Genomic DNA, 25,532 nt, shown 5'->3' on the forward strand with positions numbered 1-25,532 from the left:
ATGATTAGGTGGTGCCCTCATGATTGGGATTAGTGCCCTTATAAAAAAGAACTCAGAGAATTAGCTAGTCCTTTTCACCATGTGAGGACACAGTAAGAAGGTGCAACCTATGAATCAGAAGTCAGGACCTTATACACGGTATCTGCCTGTGCCTTGGTCTTGCACTTCCCAGCCTCTAGAACTGTGCAAAATAACATTTCTGTTGCTTTTAAACTACCTAGTCTCTAGTATTTTTTTTTTTTTTTTTTAACAGCAAGCTGAACAGGCTAACTGTGGTGTGTAGTTTTTTGTTTTTTTTTTTTTTGTCTTTTTGCCTTTTCTAGGGCTGCTCCTGCGTTGTATGGAGGTTCCCAGGCTAGGGGTCCAATCAGAGCTGTAGCCGCCTGCCTACGCCAGAGCCACAGCAACATGGGATCCAAGCCGCATCTGTGACCTACACCACAGCTCACGGCAACGCAGGTCCTTAACCCACTAAGCAAGGGCAGGGATCGAACCCGAAACCTCATGGTTCCTAGTCGGATTCGTTAACCACTGTGTCACGATGGGAACTCCTGTGTAATTCTTTTTATACGTTGTTGGATTCATTTTGCTAATATATTTTTTGGCTGCATCCAGTCCTGGGCCAGGGACTGAACTCACGCCATAGCAGTAACCTGAGCTGCTGCAGTGACAACAGTGGATCCTTAATCCACTGTGCCACAAAGGAACTCCTCAATTTGCTAATATTTTGTTAAAGATTTTTGCATCTATTGTCACAAGATATGTTGGTCTATAGTTTTCTTTTCCATTAATGTCTTTGTCTGGTTTGGGTACTAGGGTAATACTGATTTCATAGATTGAGTTAAGAATATTTTCTTTTCATCTCTTTTGAAAGGGACTGTAAAGAATTGCTATAGTTTTTCTTAAATATTTTTAATTTTTAAATTTTATTTTATTTTTCTTTTTTTTAGGGCCATACCCAAGGCATATGGAAGTTCCTAGGCTAGGGGTCAAATCAGAGCTGCAGCTGCTAGCCTACGTCACAGCCATAGCAATGCAGGATCAGAGCCACATCTGTGACCTACACCACAGCCTGCAGTAATGCCAGATCCCTAACCCACTGAGCAAGGCCAGGGATCTAACCTCATCCTCATAGACACTATGCTGGGTTCTTAACCCATAGAGCTACAATGGGAACTCCCCAGTCATTTAAATTTTAGCCATTCTGATAAGTATGTAGTGGTATGTCAATGTATTCTAATTTCCATATCCCTGACGTGGTTGAGGTTTTTTTGTTTTTGTTTTTTTTTTTGTCTTTTTGCCTTTTCTAGGGCCGCTCCTGTGGCATATGGAGGTTCCCAGGCTAAGGGTCTAATCGGAGCTGTAGCCGCTGGGCTACGCCAGAGCCACAGCAACTTGGGATCCGAGCCGCATCTGTGGCCTACACCACACAGCTTATGGCAATGCTGGATCCTTAACCCACTGAGCAAGGCCAGGGATCAAACCTGCAACCTCATGGTTCCTAGTTGGATTCATTAACCACTGAGCCACCATGGGAACTCTGAGGTTGAGCATTTTTAAATGTGCTTATTTGACATGCGTCTATCTTCTTGATGAAGTGTCTGCTCAAATCCCGGCCCAGATTTTATTCCATTGTTTGTTTTATTATTAAATTTTGGGAGCTTTTTATGTATTTAGGACATAAGTCATTTTCAGATATTTGCAAATATTTTCTCTTTCAATAGCTTGTCTTCCAGTGATAAAGGAAGAACAAAATTTTTAAGTATTGATGAGGTTTATCAGTTTTTTTCTTTAATGTATCATGCTTTTGGTGTCCTAACTAAAAAGATCTTTGCCTAACTGAAAACTTCTGGAAGTTTTACAGTTTTAAATTTTGCATTTAGGCACATTAACCATTTCAAGTTGATATGTGTTTTTCTTTTTTGGCCATACCTGCAGCATGTGGAAGTCCCCATGTGGCAGTGACCTGAGCCATAGCAGTTACAGTGCTGGGTCTTTATCCCACTAAACCACAAAGGAACTCTCTCAAGTTAATTTTTGGACATGTGCAAGGTGTGGATTAAATTTCATTTTTCTGACTAGGAATATCCAATTGTTCTAGCACCATTTGCTGATAAACAGCAGATTAAGAAACAAAACAAAACAAAACAAAACTAGAGTTCCCATGTGGTTCAAAGTGTTAAGAACCCAACTTAGTATCCATGAGGAGGTAGGTTCAATTCCTGGCTTCACTCAGTGGGTTAAAGATCCAGCATTGCTGCAAGCTGTGGCATAGGCTGGAGATGAGAGTTGGATTTGGCTGTGCTGTGGCTGTGGTATAGGCTAGCAGCTGCAGCTCCGATTTGACTCCTAGCCCGGGAACTTCCATTTGCCACAGACTGAGCCCTAAAAAAGAAAAAAGAAAAAAAATGGAACTTTAGCAATGAAAAATACATTTAAAAAACCATTAAAACTGGGAGTTCCCGTCGTGGCTCAGTGGTTAACGAATTCGACTAGCAACCATGAGGTTGTGGGTTCGATCTCTGGCCTTGCTCAGTGGATTAACGATCTGGCGTTGCCGTGAGCTGTGGTGTAGGTCACAGACGGCGGCTTGGATCCCGAGTTGCTGTGGCTCTGGTGTAGGCTGGTGGCTACAGCTCCAATTCGACCCCTAGCCTGGGAACCTCTATATGCCACAGGAGCAGCCCAAGAAAATGGCAAAAAGACAAAAACAAACAAACAAACAAAAAAAACAAAAAAAAAACCCAAAAAACCATTAAAACTTTGCCATAATATTGTAAAGTTAATGGAAAATATTATTTAATCACAAAAAACACAAAAGTAATGTTAGTGAAATTTAAAAATATATGCAACTGACCCTATATTTATCTGAGAAAGTACCAAATGGTTACAAGGCAGTCACTTTCTAGCTATTCCCTACCCCTAAAGTTTAGTTTGCCAGGGCTCCTCTTTCCTCATTAATTCTTTCCAGCACCACGAGGGGTTGAATCAGAGCTAAAGATTTCTGCTTTTTCTTTCTTTTCTTTTTTTTTTTTTTTCTCTCTCTCTTAACAACTGCTTTCTACTTGATTTCCTGGCTTCTTGCTGCTTGCATGTATAGGTTAAGAATCAGCATACTATCCTGAGGGAAAACAGTATGTGGAGTGTTTGACTCCTTTTCCTGTGATTGCCTTTCTTCTGGGATCTTAGCCCTAGCTGCCCTGATAGACGACCTCCAAAATTTGTATCTCCAGCCCAGTCAGGCTGTTGAACGCTCTAGGATTTCTCTCTCTGGTTTCTATACTCCCAGACAAATCAGCAATGCTTTGAGGAGGAAATGTGGCTGAGAATGGGGGGATCACCTCACAGTGTTTCCCTCCTTGCTGGGCCCTAGGGACTCTCAAGCCTTGGCTGCCTGGGTTGCTGTAAAATAGGCTTAAAGAGCCTTTATTTTATTTTATTATTTTATTTTATTTCACTTTATTTTTAATGCAGTTTTAATAGTTCTTAGTGCGGAGTTCCCGTCGTGGCGCAGCAGAAACGGATCCGACTAGGAACCATGAGGTTGCGTGTTCAACCCCTGGCCTCGCTCAGTGGGTTAAGGATCCAGCGTTGCCATCCATGAGCTGTGGCGTTGGTCGAAGACGTGGCTCGGATCTGTCATTGCTGTGGCTCTGGTGTAGGCCCAGCAGCTGTAACTCTGATTCTACCTCTAGCTTGGGAACCTCCATATGCCGGGGGTGCAGCCCTAAGAAGACCAAAAAAAAAAAAAAAAAAAAAAAAAATTTGTGGGGTAGTGAGTTTGTTCAGCAAGCTCACATCATTTAAAAAAACCGGGAGTTCCCGTTGTGGCGCAGTGGTTAACGAATCCGACTAGGAACCATGGGGTTGCGGGTTCCGTCCCTGCCCTTGCTCAGTGGGTTAGCGATCCGGCGTTGCCGTGAGCTGTGGTGTAGGTTGCAGACGCGGCTCGGATCCCTTGTTGCTGTGGCTCTGGCGTAGGCCGGTGGCTACAGCTCCGATTCAACCCCTAGCCTGGGAACCTCCACGTGCCGCGGAGGCGGCCCAAGAAATAGCAACAACAACAACAACAACAACAACAACAACAAACCCATCAAGGAGTTCCTGTCGTGGTGCAGTGGAAACGAATCCACCTAGGAACCATGAGGTTGCAGATTCGATCTCTGGCCTCACTCAGTGGGTTAAGGATCGGGCATTGCTGTGAGCTGTGCTGTAGGTCAGCGGCTACAGCTCCGATTAGACCCCTAGCCTGGAAACCTCCACATGCCAAGGGTGTGGCCCTAAAAAGACAAAAGACCAAAAATAAATAGATAAATCAACTGTACTTAAAAAAATTAAAATAAAAAACTCATCAAGATGGAAATATCCTTTAAACAGATGGGATTGCATTAGAAAAGTTAACTGTAGTAACAAATAAGTAATATAAAATCTATCCTTTTTACCTTTTTTTTTTTTTTTTTTCCTATTTCTTGGGCCGATCCCGCGGCATATGGAGTTTCCCAGGCTAGGGGTCTAATCGGAGCCGTAGCCACCAGCCTACGCCAGAGCCACAGCAACGCGGGATCCGAGCCGCGTCTGCAACCTACACCACAGCTCACGGCAACACCGGATCCTTAACTCACTGAGCAAGGGCAGGGACCGAACCCGCAACCTCATGGTTCCTAGTCGGATTCGTTAACCACTGTGCCACGACGGGAACTCTCTTTTTTACCATTTTTAAGTGTACAGTTCAGTGATTGTTGCCTAACAGATCTCTAGAGCTTTTTCATCTTGCAAAACTAAAACATTATACTCGTGGAAAAACAACGCTCCATGTTTCCCTTCTCAGTCCCTGGCAACCAACCACCACAGTACCTTTCTGGTTCCATGATTTTGACAACTCTAGTTACCTTATATAAGTGGAATACAGTGTTTGTCCTTTTGTTGACTGGTTTATTTCACTTGACATAATGCCCTCAAGGTTTATCTTTGTTGTAGCATGTGACAGGATTTTTAAGACTGAATAATAGTCTACTGTATGTATATGCCACATTTTGTTTATCCATTCATCCATTCATGGATATTTGGGCTTCTTCCACTTCTAGGCTATTGTGAATAATGCTACAGTGAACATGGGTACGCAAATGTTTCTTCAAGTTGTTGCTTCAAATTCTTTTGGATATATACTCAGAGGTGGGATTTCTGGATCAGAAAGTAATTATGTTTTTAGTTTTTTGAGGAACCTCCAGTGTTTTCCATGTTGGCTGCACCATTCTATATTTCCACCATTTTATATTGGGCACAGGGTTCCAATTTCTCCGCAGGATTATTACATATTGGAAACATGCGGCAATTACCTGGGTGGTTGTTTTGGACACATTATTTTATCAAAAATGTTTACAGATTTTTAAATTCAGCCTAGACCAGCAGTGTTGACAAAGATCTTAGGAATCCCTTCTCCTTTGTTTGAAAGTTAGTCATAGTCTTCTTCTCAGTCATATTCTCTCCCTTCACCAGAGTAGAAGGGATTGAGGTTTCTGTGTCACAGGTGGAGGGAGGACAAGATGTGAGCACCACATATGGCTAATCAGCTATGATTGAAATGTTATCTATTACCATTATTATTATTTTGGAGCTGCTCAGTGCTTTAAGTAGAAAGGAAATTAAGAGCACAGAGCCAGACTGCCGGGGATGAATCTGAGTTCCTCGCATAGCTACCTATGTGATCTTGGGCAGATTTTTCTGTGCCTCAGTTTTCTCATCTATAAAATGGCAATGTTAACTATACCCACTTCACAGAGTTCTAAGGATTAAGTAAATTAACAATGTAAGTGATAGGAAAGTGTTTGCTAGATAAAGGTGGAGGGCGCCTGGTAGCATGTATTAGGTCCAGCCTTACCTCCGTTTTGCAGAGCCCGCACAACTGTACGCTTCCCCGGTCTTAGTGTGTTTTAGGTGTTATTCAGTGGTCCGGTTCCCTCCATGGGGTGAGTGCCTGTGTTGTTAGAAACTTCCACCAGGCAGCGGTGATTGTAGGTTGCTCGTCTGTCGATCAGAAGTGTTCCAGCACATGCCTGGGTATGACTCCACTTAGTGCATTGAAACAGGTGTCACACACCTGACGACGGAATGTTTCGCAAGGTCTGCTGCCGGGGTTGAGGTAGAGCTGTATGGAACTGCAAGGGGCAGCGGGGACCGCAGGCCCTGGGCTAGTGGAAAGAACGGGTGCTGCCCACTGGAGAACGAAGCAGGGATCTTGGGTCCCACACCTGTCGGGCTGCGGAGACCGGGGTCGCGTGCACACGTGTTTGGCAGGAGGATTGGTCCACACCTCCTCGGGGCAGCGACCACCGCGAGCCGGGTGCGCATCGTGGGAGGTGCAGTTACACACTTCCTGTGGGTTTCGCGGACCACGGCGCGTTTCCGGTGCCGGCTGGAGCCCGGGGTCCGAGCCCCCGCCCCGCTTGCCGGCCCCGCCCCGCCCGCGCCCCGCCCCCCGCCCGCCCGCCGCGCTGCGAGCCGGGCGCGCGGAGCCCGGGGCGCACGAAGCGGCGAGCGCCGGTCGGCCGAGCCAGGCTGGCGCCCCCACCCCCAGACCCGTACCTCTGTCGGTCGCCAGTCCGGCGCCTCCCCAGCTCCACTTGCCTTCGCCACCCCCGGCCCTGCGGCCGCACTCCCTTCCTTCCCTCCGTCCCGCCCCGTCCAGCCCGCGGTGCCCGGCTCCCTGAGGCCCCCTCGCTGCCCGCGTTCCTATGGACAGACGCACAGACACCTGCAGGTGGGTGAGAGCCCGCGCGCGGAGCGGGGACGAGCGCGCCGACGCTGCGCCCGCGGCCGGGAGCCCCTTTGTGTGGGGGGCGGCCCGCGCTGGGGTCCGCGGGTTCTCCCCCTCGGCGGCCTAGCAGTGACCCGGCTGAACCTTCCTTTTGTTCCTCGGGGCGGGCAGAGGCGGGGGTGCCGCGCGGGAAGGCCGAGAGTCAGGGCTGAGAGCTGGGCGGCCAGACGTCGCCAGCTACGGGCTGGGGGACGTGCAGGGTAGAGACCCCCGGCGGCCGAGCGAGCAGCGGCGGGGGGGGCCGCGGCTTTGGACTGTCTCTCGGGCCGGCCCGCCGCCCAGCGTCTCCTGTCGCCGCCGGGGCCGCGGTCGCGGTGGTGCTGCGTGGGTCCCGCTCGCCTGCTCTTGCTCTGGGGTCTGTTGGAGGTGGGAAGGAGGGCGGGAAGGGTAAAGAAAAGATCTGCTCTCTTAGTTTCCAAGTCTTGAAGAGGTTATGGAGAGAGAGAGGGAGAGAGGTGTTTCGGGGCTTTGCCCGACTTGTTTGCCTCCCGCAAGGCACGCCGAGATGCGTTTGGGGCGTGTGTGAAGGAACGTGCATCGCTTCGGTCCCTTATTTATTGTTTCTAACGGAGGAGGGTTTTCTCCGGAGGGCTCTTCCGCCCCCCACCACATCTGAGGCTGCGCACAGTGATTTGTGTTTGTTATCAAATACATCGAGAAATAGATTTCCCTCGGTAGGAGGAGGTTGGGCTGACCAAAAGCAAATCAAAATCGAAGAATGTTTTGTAGTTTTTCTGGTGGCTTGCTTGCTTGGTTGCTTGCTTGGTTAGATAGGGACTTACAGGCAAGAAATAAAAGATAAATATGACTGTGATTTTTACATAAGTATGTAAGTTTAGGGGGTAAAGTTTAGCTGTTTCCCAGACTCCTTAGGATTGACATGACAGTCTTCTACCTATTAAATAAATAGTTAGCAAGAAACTCAGGTAGTGACAGCTTCCACAGTGGAGGTGCAATAAACAATTATCCAGTTTTCCGTTCAGGTTAAAACCTTTATTTTTGCTGGTTTAAGATATGAGATATTTCACGACCTATGGGGAGAACATGAGATGTTAGAACTGATCGTTTCCCCTGTGATTGTGTTTTCCTTGCTATATGTACTTAATGTAGTTTCCATAGTCAACGATTGGGTTGTGTGTGGTGGATATAATGTTTTGAAAAGTACTGTATATGGTATTTCTGATTTATGTTATCTAAGTTTTTCATGAACAGTTGCTACGTATTTGTAGGTACTCAAATAATAAATGAAGTTGAATAGAAGACAGGAAATTAATTTTGCAGCTTAAGGTTTTAACGAAGGTATGGATTTGTATCTTTGCATTAACCTCCACTACTGCTCATTTCTGGAGACTTTTTTTTTTTTGTCTGTTATGTGAGAATCCTTACTGACAAACTTAAATCTGATGGTTGCCAAGATTTAAAAAAAAAAAGAAAGAAACAGTTTAGGGGACACTCAGTTATATGTACAGCTATATTTAGAAAATGGAATCTTTCTTAAATTTTTTTTTAAAGTCTTATTATCCAAACCTGAAGGAAAATCATGGTGGGAAAGTATTTGCAGTTTAAATTGTTGTTGAGTAAGATATAGCAATACATCAGAAAACCATACACAATTTAATGTAGTTTTAACTAGGCAAACTGATTTTTGTTACTATAAAGAGGAGACAGTTTAGTATGCCTAAAATAGTGGGGTTTTTTTTCTGGGAGAGAAATTTATCCTAGATTCTTGTCCTAGTTTTACATTAACAGATTACTATTATTGCATGCCTAATTTTATAAATGCCTGCAGTGAACATTTTTGTACACTTTAATTCAAACTTAGAAGAGGCTGCATCTAACAAAGATCATACCAGCCTCTTTGATTAGTTCCTGCTTTGACTTCTGGTCTAGATTAGATAAATGAATTTAATCTCTGCACAGAGCTCAGTGCCAGGCACTGGTAGGCCCTTGAGCAAAATTCCTCTTCCTTTTCTAGTAAGGATGGCCCAAAGAGAATAGGTATTGAAATTTGTTCAGGCTTTATCATGCATGGTGGAATGGAATTCTGAAACATTCCCAGAATTTCAGCTCTTAGATACTCTTCATCAGCTCTTAGTATTAAAAAAGACAAGCCAACAAATTGAATTGCATGTTTATGTATTTGTTTACATGGCTGTCAGTTGTAGCATTAAGGTTTAACAAAGAGTCACTGTGTAAACTGAACATTAAGAGAGTGTGGCCTGCATTGAGAATTGCTTGGCAGAGTTGTAGCCCTGTTTAATAGTTTTCTGGGATTGGCATGGAGTGTTCATGTGGGTTGGCTAAATGATAATACCTAGTTTTTTGTTTTTGTTTTTTGGCTGTGATATGTAGGTATTATTTTTTGTTTGTTTGTTTTTACTTTTGCTTTTCTATAATTAACCATACTATTTTAGTATAATCATGAGTACTCCAGAGAACCTTTCCTATTTTCAACTGATCTCTCATTTGGTATGTTGGTGTGAGGAAGGCAAATTAGTTTTCCTTTCTCATGGTTGAAATTTTTTTCTGCTACTTTTGATATTATGAAAAATTAATACTACTTCAAGAAGTTTTGAATTTGTGTACAGTTAGATTTTTTACACTGACATTTACCCGTCTCTTTTTTTAAAACAACACTAAGCTGTCTGTAGTGAAATTTGATAGGCTTTAAAATCTGTAGACTTTTCTAGTCTTTTTGTGTTAGTTATCAGTGCGGTAGCATTAAGGGATGCCCCAAATAGCCCCTTTATATGTTACCTGGAACCCTGAAATGACTAATACTGTCATTGGTAATAACCACATGGAAAACGGAAAAGTAACACTTATATTCTTTATTAAAGATCGGTGACTTCCAAATTCTTTTTCATGCAGTTTTTTGTAGCTTGTTGGGAAAGCAGGCCTGACTGTGAGAAGTGTGGATATCGACCTCTCATTCCAGCCTTTATCGTCCTGCATTGTTTAAGAGCCGTACGAACCCTTGCTGCTCACAAAAACATGCAGAATCCATTCTTGGATTAATATTCTGCTACCAGATGTATGAGGCTGGCTCTAAAGAAGCTTTTTCTCTTAAATACTGTCAAAAATAGAGAAGCTGAAGATTGGAGAGAAGCCATTTATTTTGAACAGTTTATTTTTTGACAGTTTGTGTTTGTAAAGAAACCTGCTCATAATATTTACTGAAGAGATCTACATAGTTGCCCAAAGAAACCCCACAGGTTTCTTTTTTTCCATGAAAAAAGTTTCCATAGAGCTTAACTCTTCCGTGATACTTCTTGACTTTGCTTCTGATTAGTTGATTTATGGACTTTATTTACCAGCATGATTGGAGAATTCTTTTGCTGTACTGAAATTGCACTCTGCCTGTGCTCTCTTCTGTTTCCTAGGTAACAAATGCACTGCATGGATTCCATAATGAGGGCTGTGGTTGGCTAGTTACAGTGTAAATTCTGTTGTTTGGTAAAGCTTAGTCTCAAATTCAGATAAAGGTCAAGAAAACCAAAAGTACTGAAAATGCAAATTTTTGCATTTTATTTTGTATCCAATGTCAGCAAAGTTTAATACCCTTTTCTGGAGAAAGGCAAATTATGCAGCAGTATTCAAGTTTGTTTTGCAAAATCTTACACTTAAACAGTTGGAGAGCTTTTTGGCTATTGCATATTGGTAATACCAGTGTCTCTAGTGACAAAGAAGATGTATTTCAGAAACACTTTATCACACTTACTATAGAAAGCAAAGGGATGTAATTAGTCCTTTTATACTGAAAGAAATGTAGCATAAAAAATAAATTGTGCAGCTTTATGTGAGATGTGACTAAAAAACTTTAAAAAGGCATTATATTACTTAAACTTTTTAAAACATTAGGATATTGTACAATAAAATGATGCATTTTTCTTCTAGTTTGTTTCTCCCCTCTGATCTGCCTGAATGTTGACTGGCCTGGCACCAGGGAGCAGGTCTTTTAGTTGGAAAATAGCTTTCCCATCCACCTTACTCTTCTTTTGGGCCCCTAGCTCCATTTGCAGGGGAAAAAGTAGTGCAGTTGCTACTAATTATTTCCTGTTTGTTAGGAAAACAAAACAAACAACTTTAATATAATCCCATTAATACCCATTGCAAATTTTTTTTTTTCATTTCATGACTGAAAATTTTTTTTATTTGCTAATCATCAAGGATTCTATCAGCCAAAATTAAAAAAAACTCTTTCGGCATTCCCACTGTGGCACAGTGGGTTAAGGATATGACTTCAGGGACTTCCCATCATGGCTCAGCAGTAATGAACTCGACCAGGATCCATGAGAATGCAGGTTCGATCCCTCGCCTTGCTCTGTGGGTTACGGATCCGGTGTAGGTGACAGACATAGCTTGGATCCTGCTTTGCTGTGGCTGTGGTGTAGGCCGGCAGCTGTAGCTTCAATTTGACCCCTAGCCTGGGAACTTCCATATGTTGCAAAACAAAAAAAGAATCTGACTGCAGTGGCTGTGGTTGCTGCAGAGACGCAGGTTCGATCCCTAGCCGGCCGCAATGGATTAAAGGATCCAGTGTCAAAGCGTCTGTGGCATAGGTCAGATTCAATCCCAGGCCCGAGGGAATATACCGCAGGTAGGGCTTATTTAAGAAAAAAAAAATTCTTTTTAATTCTGGAGAATTATCCAAAGTTGCCTCCATAACTTTCCCTTGCTTGGCTGGATTGTTTTATTTCCCTTTTTAATTAAATTTCGAGAATACGACCTATCTTGATTGGATCCTCTTCTTGATTTTCCTCAAAACTTTAACCTTTTTTAATTGCAAATAGTGTGTCCTTTCACTTTTCCTTTGTCAATATCTTCCCAGTTTTTCCACTGGAAGTACTACTGTTTAAAAAATTTCATTATTGCGTATAAGCCATAGTCCCCACATTATCAAAAGCTCTACTTTTCTGTTATGACACTTTATACTTACTGGAATATTATCAGTGTTTGTGAACTCTTACCTAGCTCGGCCTGCTTTCTCTCTCCAGCCTGTATTTATTTGCAAGGGCTGCCATAACAAAGTATGTCAGACTGGGTGGCTTAAATTACAAAAAAATTGTTTTTTTATTTTTACAGTTCTGGAAGCTAGAAGTCAAAGATCAAGATGTTGGTAAGGTTGGGTTCTCCTAAGGCCGCTCTCCTTGGCTTGGAGATGGCTGTTTTCCTTAGGTGTCCTCACAGGGTCTTTTCTGCTGTTGTCCTGATCTCCTCCTATAAGGACATCAGTCCGTATCCTGAGGACTCACCCTGATGACCTCATTTTACCTTAATTACCTACAGTCACCAACTAAGTTATGGGGTTAGGACTTCAGTGTATGAATTCAGGGGGAACGAAGTTCAGCCCATAACACAGCCTATTCCACCACCATTGTCTTTCCATATTTGTAATTTTATACTGATTTCATCTTTACACCTTTTTTACTTTTGGCATTTTTTTCACTTGAGTACAAGTCTCAGTACATAGCAATATGATAAACTTTGTATGCCATTAAAAATATCTAAAGTGGGTAGTTAGGGAGTTCCCGTCAAGGCGCAGTGGTTAACGAATCCGACTAGGAACCATGAGGTTGCGGGTTCGGTCCCTGCCCTTGCTCAGTGGGTTAAGGATCCAGCGTTGCCATGAGCTGTGGTGTAGGTCGCAGATGTGGCTCGGATCCCGCGTTGCTGTGGCTCTGGTGTAGGCTGGCAGCTACAGCTCCAATTAGACCCCTAGCCTAGGAACCTCCCATATGCCGCGGGAGCGGCCCAAGAAAAGGCAAAATGACAAAAAATAAATAAATTAAAGTGGGTAATTAAAGGCTTTGTTTTTATTTACTCTTCATATTCATTATTTTTAAATGCTTTATTTTGAATAGTTTAAAGTAGAAAATTCTTAATAATTGGTTTGGAATACTGGAGACTATCATTGTAGCCAAATTAAAAAAAATTTTATTTTTTATTTTTTTGCTTTTTAGGGCCTCACCAGCACCATATGGAAGTTCCCAGGATAGGGTTTTAATTGGAGCTACAGCTGCCTGCCTCTGCCACAGTACCATGGGATCCGAGCCATGTCTGCAACCTACACCACAGCTCACAGCAACACCTCATGAGTGAGGCCAGGGATCAAACCCGCATCCTCATGGATACTAGTCGAATTTGTTTCCGCTGTGCAGCGGGAACTCCGATGCCACCAAATTTAGTGGAAGTACTGATGCTGTTTTCTTGTGAATTATGAGGTGCCCGTTTTCAGATACTGGTCTCGCTATTTGCATGGCAAATTATGCACCATTCTGATAATTTCGCACCTTCCTTGCTGATGACTCTTGAATCTGAGAACCACTCAGGGCCTCTGAAATCCAGACGTATGCAGCTACCAACTGGATATTCCACAGACATTTTACATTCAACATGCCCCAAACTTGACTTACCTTCTCTTCAAACCTGTGTGTTTTCTTGTATTCCTTAGTTTACTGAATGTTTCCCCCTTCCATCCATTTTCTCAGTCCAGAAATTTAGGCGTCTGTGACTCCTCCCTTATTCTCAGTTCCATCTTTCATATATAATCAAGCCCATGGACCAGTCAATTCCTCCTCCTCAAGATTTCTCAGTTTTGTTTGTTCACCCCATATAAATCATATACCACTCTGTCACCTTTGCCCATTATTGGTTTTAGTTCTATAGTTGAATATATTCAGTGTACAACATAAGTTCTTATGCTAAGGCATCTGTAATCATCATTTGATAGCCTGAAGCTCAGCGCATCCTCATAAATGACTCATATGAATAATAGCTCCTGTCTTTCATATTTAAAACTTTTTATCTGTGGCTTTTATACTTGAAAGTCAGTTTGGCTGAATATAATTACTTGGCCTGCATTTTCTTTTCCTCTTAAATATATTGCTCTGTTTTAGGGTTTGACAAACGTTTTCTTTCTTTTTTTTTTTTTTTTTTTGTCTTTTTGTCTTTTTGCCTTTTCTAGGGCTGCTCCCGCAGCATATGGAGGTTCCCAGGCTAGGGGTCTAATCAGAGCTGTAGCCGCCGGCCTACACCAGAGCCACAGCAATGCGGGATCCGAGCCGCGTCTGCGACCTACACCACAGCTCACGGCAACGCCGGATCCTTAACCCAGTGAGCAAGGGCAGGGACCAAACCCGCAACCTCATGGTTCCTAGTCGGATTCGTTAACCACTGCACCACGACGGGAACTCCCCAGGTTCTCTATTCTGTTCCATTGGTCGGTCTGTCTGTTTTGCTACCAGTACCACACTGTTTTGATGACTGTGGCTTTGTAGTATTTCTTGAAGTCTGGGAAAGTTATGCCTCCTGCTTGGTTTTTGTTTCTCAGGATTGCTTTGGCAATTCTGGGTCTTTTGTTGTTCCATATAAATGTTTGGATTGTTTGTTCTAGTTCTGTGAAAAATGTCGTGGGTCATTTGATAGGGATTGCATTGAATGTGTAGATTGCTTTGGGTAGTATGGCCGTTTTTACAATATTGATTTTTCCAATCCATGAACATGGAGTATCTTTCCATTTCTTTACATCTTCTTTGATTTCTTTGATTAAAGTTTTATAGTTCTCGGCATATAAGTTCTTTACCTCCTTGGTCAGGTGTATTACGAGGTATTTGATTTTGTGAGGTGCATTTTAAAAGGTATCATATTTTTGTATTCCTTTTCTAATATTTCATTGCTGGTATACAGAAATGCGCCTGACTTCTGAATGTTAATCTTATATCCTGCTACTTTGCTGAATTTATTAATCAGTTCAAGTAGTTTTGGGGTTGAGTCCTTAGGGTTTTCTATGTATAGTATCATGTCGTCTGCATACAGTGACAGTTTGATCTCTTGTCTTCCTATATGGATGCCTTTTATTTCTTTTGTTTGTCTAATTGCTGTGGCTAGGACTTCCAAAACTATGTTGAAGAGCAGTGGTGAGAGTGGGCATCCCTGTCTTGTTCCAGATTTGAGTGAGAAGGCTTTCAGTTTTTCCCCATTGAGTATTATATTTGCTGTGGATTTATCATAAATGGCTTTGATTATGTTCAGGAATGTTCCCTCTATACCCACTTTGGCGAGGGTCTTGATCATGAATGGATGTTGGACTTTGTCAAATGCTTTTTCTGCGTCTATTGAGATGATCATATGATTTTTGAGTTTTCTTTTGTTAATGTGGTGTATGACGTTGATTGATTTGCGTATGTTGAAGCATCCTTGTGAACCTGGGATGAACCCTACCTTGTCATAGTGTATAATTTTTTTGATCAATTTTATATTTTAATAGTTATTCTTTTTCATTTGTTTTTATTTTCTTTTTGAGGTCTTCTGTTACATGTATGTTGGATCTTATTTTTTAATATCTGTACCTTCTTCAAATTCTTTTTTTTTTTTCTTTTTTTTTTAAGGTTGCACCCATGGCATATAGAGGTTCCCAGGCTAGGGATTGAATAGGAACTCTAGCTTCTGGCCTATACCACAGTCACAGCAACACAGGATCCGAGCCGCGTCTGCGACCTACACCACAGCTCACAGCAACACCAGATCCTTAACCCACTGAGTGAGGCCAGGGATCAAACCTGCCACCCCATGGTTACTAGTCGGATTCATTTCCACTGTGTCACAATGGGAACTCCCCAAATTCTTTTTTTTAATTTAATTTTTTATTAAAGTAAGGTCAGTTTACAATGTTGTGCCAATTTTGGCTGTACAACACAGTGACCCAGCCGTATATTATCTTCTGTCATGATCTGTCCCAAGAGACTGGATATAGTTCCTTGTGCTATGCAGTAGGAAAATTCTTTTTATTTTATGTTATTTTATTTTTTGTCTTTTTTTTAGGGCTGTACCCATGGCATATGGAAAGTCTCAGGCCAGGGGTCGAATTGGAGCTGCAGCTGCTGGCCTACACCACAGCCGTAGCAATGCAGGATCCTTAACCCACTGAGTGAGGCCAGGGATCGAACCCACGTCCTCGGGGTTTCGATTCATTACTGCTGAGCCACAATGGGAACTCCCTTTTTATTTTTTATATTTGCTTTATTTTCTCTTTTTGTCTTTTTGTCTCTTTAATTTACTTCACATATCTTTAAGCTTAGTGTTCCTTCTAGTTTTGTCTTCCTTTTAAATTTTTTTTCTTTCCTATTCTGTACTAAACTTTGTTGTTTCTGGTTTGTTGTTGTTTTGCCACCCTTGAGGCATGGGGGAGTTCCCAGGCCAGGGATCAAACCTGAGCCACAGCAGTGACAAAGAGCCCCCGTACTGACAATGCTGAATCTTTAACCACTAGGCCACCAGGAAATGCCTCTCATTTTTGTTTTTAAATGCTCTTATTGGTTGGCAATTGCCATTTTTTTAGCTTTTCTATTCCTCATGTATGCTTTCTTTCATAGCTTCTATCGTTTTCCTAATTTCTTTTAATTCATACTGAAATATTACATTGCACTTCTCATCTACTTTAAAGCCATGTTTTTGTGATGTATCTTCATTGGCAGTATTGGCACATTATTTGGTTCTTTTTAATTTTTTCCCTTACAGTCCCTTTCATAGGGTCGGATTACATAATTTTTCTTGTTCATGTTATTTATTTATTTAAAAAAAATTTTTTTTTTTTGGCCATGTCTGAGAAATGCAGAATGGGCCAGGGATCAAACCTGTGCCACAGCAGTGACCCAAACAGCTGCAGTGACTTTGCCAGATCCTTAACCCTCTGGGCCTCAAGAAAACTCCTTTTTCATGTTTAAATTAGAGAGGTACCTGTACTTTATGTAGTTTCTGTGATGGGGGTGGGAGTGGACCAAGGTGATTTTCTCAGTCTCATGATTTGAAAATGTCTCCTGGTTTCTTATATGGAGTTTAAAAAATACAGCCACTCAGTTAAATTCAAAGTGAAATACCATTGCATACCCACTAGAATGGCTAAATGAAATAAATGAACAATACTGAGTATTTTGAGAATGTAGCGTAACTGAAAATCTCCTGCACTGCTATTGGAAGTGTTAATTGGTATAGAAATGTAAAAAATGGAGAGTTCCCTTTGTGGCGCAGCAGAAAACCAACTAGTGTAAATGAGGATGTGGGTTCAGTCCCTGGCCTTGCTCAGTGGTCAGGGATCCAGTGTTGCCATGAGCTGTGGTGTAGGTCACAGATGAGGCTCGGATCCCCAGCTGTGGCTGTGATGTGGGTCAAGAGCTGTAGCTCTGATTTGACCCCTAGATTGGGAACTTCCATATGCCATGAGTGTGGCCCTAAAAAGCAAAAAAAAAAAAAAAAAAAAAAAAAGTAAATGGATACAAGCAGTTTAGAAAGGTGCTTGGCATCTACTAAAGCGGTACATAAGTGTATCCTCTAACTCAGGGATTCAACTTGGAGTTACCTGCTTACCAAATAAATTTATTAGAATGTTCATAGTACTGTTTATAATAGCCCCAAACTAAATTCTGCCGAAATGACTGTCAGTATAATATGTGGTAGAGTGTTACATTAAGGGCCCCCAATAAATCACATTTCCTGGTGTCTATACCCTTGTGTTGTCCATTTCCACAGTGAGTCTCATTTTTGCCATGCAGCTTACTTTGGCCAGTGGACATGAGCAAGTGTGATGCGAGCATGATCCCTTGAGGAATTAGCGACTAGAAAGGAGAAGGCGGAGGCTTCTGGGATGTGGGTAATGTTCTCATTCTTGATCTGCTTGCTGCTTACATGAATGTCTTCTCTTTGTGAAATTGTGACATATCAGCAGTTTGTTCACTTATTATTTCTAATTGTGTATTGTATTTCAAAATAAAGGAAAAAATACGTCCTCTTTATTTAGTTTCCTCAGTGATATCCTCTGATATTGGCCTCCTTTGGGTGTCTTTCTCCTTTCTCCGAAGTGATGCCTCTTCTTTTGATTTAGATTTTAATCCCAGCAGTTTTCTTCCTAAGGCCTCATACTTGGTCCCCATGGTCTTGTGGTCTACTCTGGAAGCCTGAGAAACTTGACTTTTCACATCCATTTTCACTTAAATGGCATCCTTTCTTTTTGAAGGTGATTTTTGGTAATTTATTTTTCTATAATCACTCTTTTTTTTTTCCCCTCATCTGCCCAGTTTTTGTGGGTGTCTTGTTCATGTGGGTGTTTTAGCTCTGCCTACTTATCTGGGGTTCATGGGCTACTTTATCACCTAATTCTTTTGACCATCTTTATTTATTTATTTATTTTTTTACCAGTTACTTTTTTTTTTTTTTGGCTTTTTAGGGCCGCACTCGCAGCATGTGGAGGTTCCCAGACTAGGAGTCGAATTGGAGCTACAGCTGCTGGCCTCACCCAGAGCCGCAGCAGCATCAGATCCGAGCCGAGTCTGTGACCTATACCATAGCTCACGGCAATGCCGGATCCTTAACCCACTGAGCGAGGCCAGGGATCGAATCTGCTACCTCATTGTTCCTAGTTGGATTCATTTCTGCTGCACCATGATGGGAACTCCACTAGTTACTTTTTTTTTTTTTAAACTAGTTATTCTATCTAGTTTTTTTGTCCCCCTTGAGATAATTGTAGAGTCACTTGCAGTTTTAAGAAATAATAGATTCTTCGCATACTTTGCCGCTTCCCCTAGTAGTTAACATTTTGTAAAATGTTACTTATAATATCACAGCCAGGATATTGGCTGTTATGGGCTGAATTGTATTCCCCAGATTCATGTGTTGAATCCCTAATACCCAGTGCTCCAGAATGTGACTATATTTGGAGCTAAGACTTTAATGAGGTGATTAAGTCAAAGCAAGGCTGCTGAGGGTGACCCTGATCCAGTGTGGCACGTGTCCTTGTAAGAGGAAATTTGGGCGCAGAGACACCAGGGATGTATGTACAGAGAGACCATGTGAAGACACGGTGAGAAGGTGGGTGTCTGGAAGCCAAGAAGAGAGTCTCAGAAGAAACCAGATTTGCCAACACCTTGATCTTGGACCTCTAGGCTTCAGACCTGTGAGAAAATTAATTTCTGTTGGTTAAGCCACCCAGTCTGCAGTATTTTGTTGTGGTAGCCCTAGCAAGTGAATACAGTGGCGTCTATGCAATCCTCCACTCTTACTCAGATTGCCAGTTTTACTTTTACTCGTGTGTGTGTGTGTGTGTGTGTGTGTGTGTGTGTGTGTGTGTGTTAGGCTCAGTACAATTTTATCACCTGTGTATGCTGTCGTTTCTACCAGCCCTCTCTTCTTCCTCCCTGTCACCCTGTCCCTAACCCCAGACAACCATTACTAGGTCTTCCATTTCTGGAACTTTGTCATTTAAAAATGTTATATAAATGGGAGTTCCTGTTGTGGCGCAGTGGAAATGCATCTGACTGGTATCCATGAGGATGTGGGTTTGATCCTTGGCCTCGCTCAGTGGGTCAGGGATCCAGTGTTTCAGTAAGATGGAGTGTGGGCCGCAGACACAGCTTGCATCCTGCATTGCTGTGGCTGTGCCGTAGGCTGGTGGCTGCAGCTCTGATTAGACCCCCAGCCCAGGAATTTCCATGTGCCGAGGGTGTGGCCCTAAAAAGCAAAAAAAAAAAAAAAAAAGAAAAAAATCATTATATAAATGGAATCATATGGCATGTTATCTTTTGGGATTGACTTTTTTCACTAAGTACAGTTTCCTGGAGATTCCAGGTTGTTGCGTATATCAGTAGTTTGTCCATGAATATATTATGGTTTATCCATTCATCTGCTGAAGGACTGCTAAGATGCTTCCATTCTTGGTTTTTACAAATGCAGCTGTTACCAACATAGCTTCCTTTTTCTGAGATACATACTCAGGAGTATAATTGCTGTATCATATGGTAATTACGTGTTTAATTTTTTAAGTAACTGCCAGACTTTTCCAGAGTGACTTACCATTTTATATTCTCACCAGTAATATATAAGTGATCCATTTTCTCCACATCCTTGCCAGCATTTTTTATTTTAGCCATTCTGGTGTGTGTTTAGTCATACTGTGTTTTTAATTTGGGTGTCCCGAATGGCTAATATTACACATCTTTTCATGTGCTCATTTGCCCTCTGTACATCCTCTTCTGTGAAATGTCTGTTTACATCTTTTGTCAATTTTCTTTTTTTGTTGTTCATTGTTTTTTGTCCATTTTCCAATTGGATTTTTTTGGTTTGTTTTACTGTTTTGAGAGTTCTGTGTATGTTCTAGATAGTAGTCCTTTGTCAGATATTTGCTTTGCCAATGCTTTCTTACAGTCTGTAGTTGTCTTTCAGTCCTCTTCGCATGGGCTTTCACAAAGCAAAAATTTTTTATTTTAATTTTACCAATTTTTCCTTTTATGGATCTTGCTTTGGGTGTCAAGTTCTAAGAACACTTTGCCTAACCCTGGATCCTAGAGATTTTCTTACATTGTTTGATATAAGTTGTTTTGTTTTGTTTTATACTTAACAGTTAAGTCTGTGATCCAATTTGTGTCAGTTTTTCTTTAGGATGTGATGTTTAGGTTGAGGTTAATTTTTGCCTGTGGATGTTCAGTTACTCCAGCACCACTTGTCAAAAAGGCTGTCCTTACTCCATTGAATTGCTTTTACACCTTTGTAAAAACTTAGTTGAGCATATGTGTGGGTTTGTTTCTTGGTCTGTTCCATCTGTTTTTATGAGTGCATTTGAGGAGAGTCCAAAACTGAGCTTCTGCTACTATCCTGCTTGTTTAGAAGACCTTATTCATTCTTAGAATGATTTTTTTTGTTACTATCTTGGAAAACTGGTTTTTTTCCTATTGACCAAAGGGGGCAGATATCTGTGTTTTTATAAAAAAAAAAAAAAGAGGGTAAGATATGCAGTAATTTGATTAACAGCTTTTGTAGTTTATCTGCTTTATAATATAGTGATAAGCCAATATATATTTGTTGCAGAGAGTAATTCTTTTTTGAATTGTTCAGGTTGTTAACATTTTCATGACAATTACAATTCAGGAATATTCTTTATTTATCTGGCATCTTGAGGAAACAAGAAGTTCTACATTAATGAATTTCTCTGTAACTAAAGTTTAACTCCTGGACAAAACTTAGGATTTTAATTATTTTCAGTGAAAATGTACCTCACATGTAGTTAAGTGAAGACATTTCAGTTGCTCTTGGAAATTTGCCAAAGGAATCCCTTTCTGGCATCTGGACGAATCCAAGCAGATGCAGAGACATTTTCAAGATTTTTTTCACTCCCCAGTACATTTTCTTAATTTTTCTAAGTTTTGCTATTTTATTTTATTTCATTTTATTTCTTTTGTTTTCTTAGGGCTGTACCTGCGGCATGTGGAGGTTCACAGGCTAGGGGTCAAATTGGAGCTGCAGCTGCTGACCTACGCCACAGCAATACCAGATCCGAGCCATGTCTACAACCTACATCACAGCTCATGGCAACACCAGATCCTTAACACACTGAGCAAGGCCAGGGATTGAACCTGTGTCTTCATGGATGCTAGTCAGACTTGTGTCTGCTGAGCCATGACAGAAAAACTCCTAGTTTTGCAATTTTAGATCTATTTCCCATAGCTCATGCAAGGAAGGATTCATCCACCTAACTAAAATACCATCAAATTCACTGATTTACCAAAACCCTGTTTAAAATAGCCTTTGAAAATTTCTATGAAGCTTTAGCTAAGTATTTTAGGAAATGCGCTGTGTTTTAAAGGTGTAGTCATATGATGGTATAGTCATCTTACAAATATTTTGTTTTTGAATATTATTGTATATGAATATATCCACCAAAAACTATAGTCTTATAAATAATATTTTTCCAGTGAATATATTTTGTTATGAATATATTTGGTGTATGAATATATTTTTTATATGTAATATATTTTTACATTTTTTTTTTTTTACCAACTTGCTGGCTTTTCTCTGACAAACGAAAGTCTTACCCCAAAGTAGGTTTCCCTATATATTTAGATTTTTCCTAATAATGTGTTTACGTACTGATAAGGTATACAATCTGTACTTTCCATTAGTAAAGTAATTGTCTCAGAAGTTTAGGGCTTTTCTTATTAAAAATTATTTTGGAAGTCAAAATATATTCTTAGATTTGCCTTAATATCCTTTTTGCTAATGCCTTCTTATTAAGCATCCAAATAGATATTTAATTGAATCTTTTTTTCTTTTTCTTTTTTTTTTTTTTTTTTGCTTTTTGCTTTTTAAGGCTACACCTGCAGCATATGGAAGTTCCCGCTAGGGGTCGAATTGGACCTATGGCTGCCAGTCTACACCACAGCCACAGCAATGCAGGATTCAGGTTGCATCTGTGACCTACACTACAGCTTATGGCAATGCTGGATCCTTAACCACCTGAGTGAGGCCAGGGATGGAATCCGCATCCTCATGGGTCCTAGTCAGATTTGTTTCCGCTTTGCCACGACGGGGACTCCTGAATATTGATACTTTTTTAAAAAAATGAAAAGCAAAAATATAAAATGAGATAATGTCCATTGCTGATGAGAGAGGAAAGGAGGGAAGAAGTTATTCTCATATTTCTTGCTGATGGTGTATAGTGGAGTTTTGTTTGTTTTTAGCTGCGCCCATGGCACAAGGTCGTTTCTGGGCCAGGGACTGAACCCACACCACAGCAGTGACCCAAGGCACTACAGTGACAACACTGGATCCTTAACCCGCTGCGCCACAGAACTCCTGTTTTGTTTTTTTTTTAAACTTTGAAGTTGTAAGGGAGGAAAAAACTTTCTTCTACCCCCCTAGATTCTGTCTAGGCTGAAGAGTTAAACTGACCTAAGACACATTAGCAGGAATCACATGAGCAGGAGAAAAGTATACAAATTTGGTTAATATTGTTACGTGCACATAGCAGTCTTCATAAGGAAAATGAAGACCCAAGAAGCAGTTAGGATTTAGAGGGTATATGTATTTTAAACAAAGAAAGGATAAATTTGTAGAGAAGTCACAAGACAAAGGAATTTTAATTAGGGGCTGTAAATTGTGAGACAGTAACTAGGAAATATAAGGGGAAAACTAATGGAAGATAAAGGTTATTTTAGTAGCTTTATTTTTTGATCCATTTTGGCACTGGCTCTCAGTTACCAGTGATAAATGTTATTCTTGCCCTCTATAAGGAGGGCAGCTTTCTCATGGGAATTTTTTGACCTGCTTTTAGGTACAGAGAGGTCAGGCCTTTCTGCATTTCCTGTTGCTCAGATGTCGTCAGCTCAAAATAATCAAAGTGGCGTATTTTGGGTGGCATGTTGGAAGTGTAATGTACACACAAAAGTGAAAGTATCATGTTTATGTACAGTTGATGGGTTTTTACAAGTTGAACACGTGACTAGCACTTAGATCAATAAGCAGGGCAATATTAGCGTCCCAGAGGAAGCTCTTGTGCTCCTTCGAATACCTAACACAACCTTTATGAGGAAAAACAAATATCCTGATGGATCGCTGAGTAATAAGGCATGTATATGTATGTTCAGCTTTAGTAGATAATGCTAGTTTGGAGAGTGGTTGTATCACTCACACCACACTATCATTGTGTTGGTGTTCCTCTGTCCCCCTTCCTCAGGTTTATCATTTTGAAAAGCGATTTGATAAATGTATCAAGAACCATAAATACGTTCATACTCATTGATCTAATAATTGCAAAGATAGGAAAAGATACATGTACAACATCATGCAATGAAACAGGACCAGGGAGCACGGGACCAGGGAGCACAGGCTAAGTCTGACCTATGGCAGCTCGTTCCTTGTCTGTGGCTGCTTTGGTGCTGCAAAGCTAGGATTTCGTTGTTACAGAGCCCTTGCAGAGCAGAAAATGTCTATAATCTGACCCTCTCCGGAGAAAACTAGATGATCCTTGCGTTAGAGCATTATATGAAATAGTGAAAGATTGGCAATAATCAGTATATCCATCTGAAGGGATATATATTTATTATTAGATAAATCCTGGTGTAAGCACTTGATGAATAGGATGTAGCCATTTAAAATGATGATTCTTGAGATTATCCACCCAGCAATATCTACTGGACATTTGCTATTTTAGGTACTTTTCTAGGTGTCAGGAAATCAGTAGAAAGAAAAATTCCGGTCCTCATAGAACTTTTGGTAGAGGAGACAGAGAATAAATAAGATAAATATGGAAAATAACATATAAGGGATAAGTCTAAAAAAGAAAAAAGAAAAGGCAGGAAAGGGAGAAGTGAAATACTTCAGGGTGAGGGCTTGGCATTTTAGATTGCTGAAGAAAGCCTCACTGAGAAGATGGCTTTTGAGTAAGGACTGAAAATAAGTCGAAAGGCTTGATATAGGCAGCTAGAGAAGAGCATTTAAGGCAGAGGGAACAGAAAGTACAAAGGGCCAGAGTTGGAAATGTGCCTGATATGTTCTAGCAACAACAATAAGGTGAAGGGCTGCTGTTGAGAGAAAGGGTGGGGAGTAGCAGGGGATGAGGCTGGACAGGTAATTGGTGGGTGGGTATGATGATAGGTCATCCTTGTGGCAACATGAAAAACCCCTACTATAAATTGTTCAAGTTAAAAAAACCTCCAAAAATCTCATTTGCCTTTCCATTTTCCCTCCCTCTTTCTCTGCTCAATAATAGCAGTTATACAAGGCACTGCATAAAGAAATTGGAAGAAAATACCCTGAAATGCTAACTCCCCCCACCCCCCATTTTGGCTGCACCTCATATGGACGTTCCCAGGCCGGGAATCAAATCTGAGCTGCAGCTTCGACCTGTGCCACAGCTGTGGCAACACCGTGTCCTCCTTAATCCACTGCACCACAGCGGGAACTCCAAAACTAACATTTTTAGTGTGCTGGGGTTATGGATTGTATTTTTCTTTTTGTTACAGTTTCTATAATTTGGCTCGATTTTATAGTAAAAAGCATACTTAAAAACTTAAAGGATTTTGTTATCTTTGCCTTTGATTACTTTAGAAGTGAAGTGCTTTAGATCCTCTCCAGGTAGATTGTAACCTGCTGGTAGGCAGCAGGTTCTTAAATCATCTAAGGAGCTGCTGAGTTTGTTTTTTTTTTTGCTTGTTAATTTTTCACTGTTTAAGCCAGATGGAAATGTAGGAATGATATTTTATAAGTAAGAAAATTATCTAGGGAAGAAAAGGAACTCAGATTTTTAGTTCTTTTTCATAGATATTTGTTTTATTAACATTTAATCTGAGATTTTCCAACACAGTGATTTTTGTTAGTAATTTACCTAATCTTTAACTTGAAAATCCTTGAAAATAAAAATGTCTAAATTGGTTTTTTCCAGATCTTCTCGGTGCCAAGACTACTGTAACAAATATGTTAACAATGAATTATTTTAGCTAGGATTTTGGATTAAGATCATGGATTTTGAACTCAGACTACCTGGGTTTAAGTCTTGTTTCTGGCCCTTATTAGCACTTAACCTCTCTGTGCTTAATTTCACATTAATGAAAAGGATGTCACACTAACTGTATACCTCATAGGGTTTTTGTGAGGATTAAATAAATTCATGTGAGTAGAGTGTGGGGCACATAGACAAATTATTATTGAGGTTTAAATATCTATAAAGGAAGATATTTAAACACTAGATATAAGAGAAAATTGAGTTCAACAAATAAATACTTGTATTGTTGGAGTTCCCGTTGTGGCTCGTATCCATGAGGACGAGGGTTTGATCCCTGGCCCTGCTCAGTGGGTTAAGGCTCTGGCATTGCTGTGAACTGTGGTGTAGGTCGAAGACATGGCCCAGATCCCACATTGCTGTGGCTGTGGCATAGGCCAGAGCTGCAGCTCTCAT

At 41.1% G+C, this 25,532-nt stretch overlaps 1 protein-coding gene across 2 annotated transcripts in view; it reads left to right on the forward strand.

The window, feature by feature from the left end:
* The window catches only part of KIAA1958 (KIAA1958 ortholog), a 156,450-nt gene continuing 137,407 nt past the window's right edge, over positions 6,490-25,532 (forward strand). For both annotated transcript variants that reach the window (XM_013993763.2, XM_003122070.5), the window contains exon 1: positions 6,490-6,757. The gene's annotated coding sequence lies outside the window, so the exon portion shown is untranslated. The remainder of the gene's footprint in view (positions 6,758-25,532) is intronic.

This window comes from Sus scrofa, chromosome 1 (assembly GCF_000003025.6).
Source record: "Sus scrofa isolate TJ Tabasco breed Duroc chromosome 1, Sscrofa11.1, whole genome shotgun sequence".
Classification (NCBI taxonomy): domain Eukaryota; kingdom Metazoa; phylum Chordata; class Mammalia; order Artiodactyla; family Suidae; genus Sus; species Sus scrofa.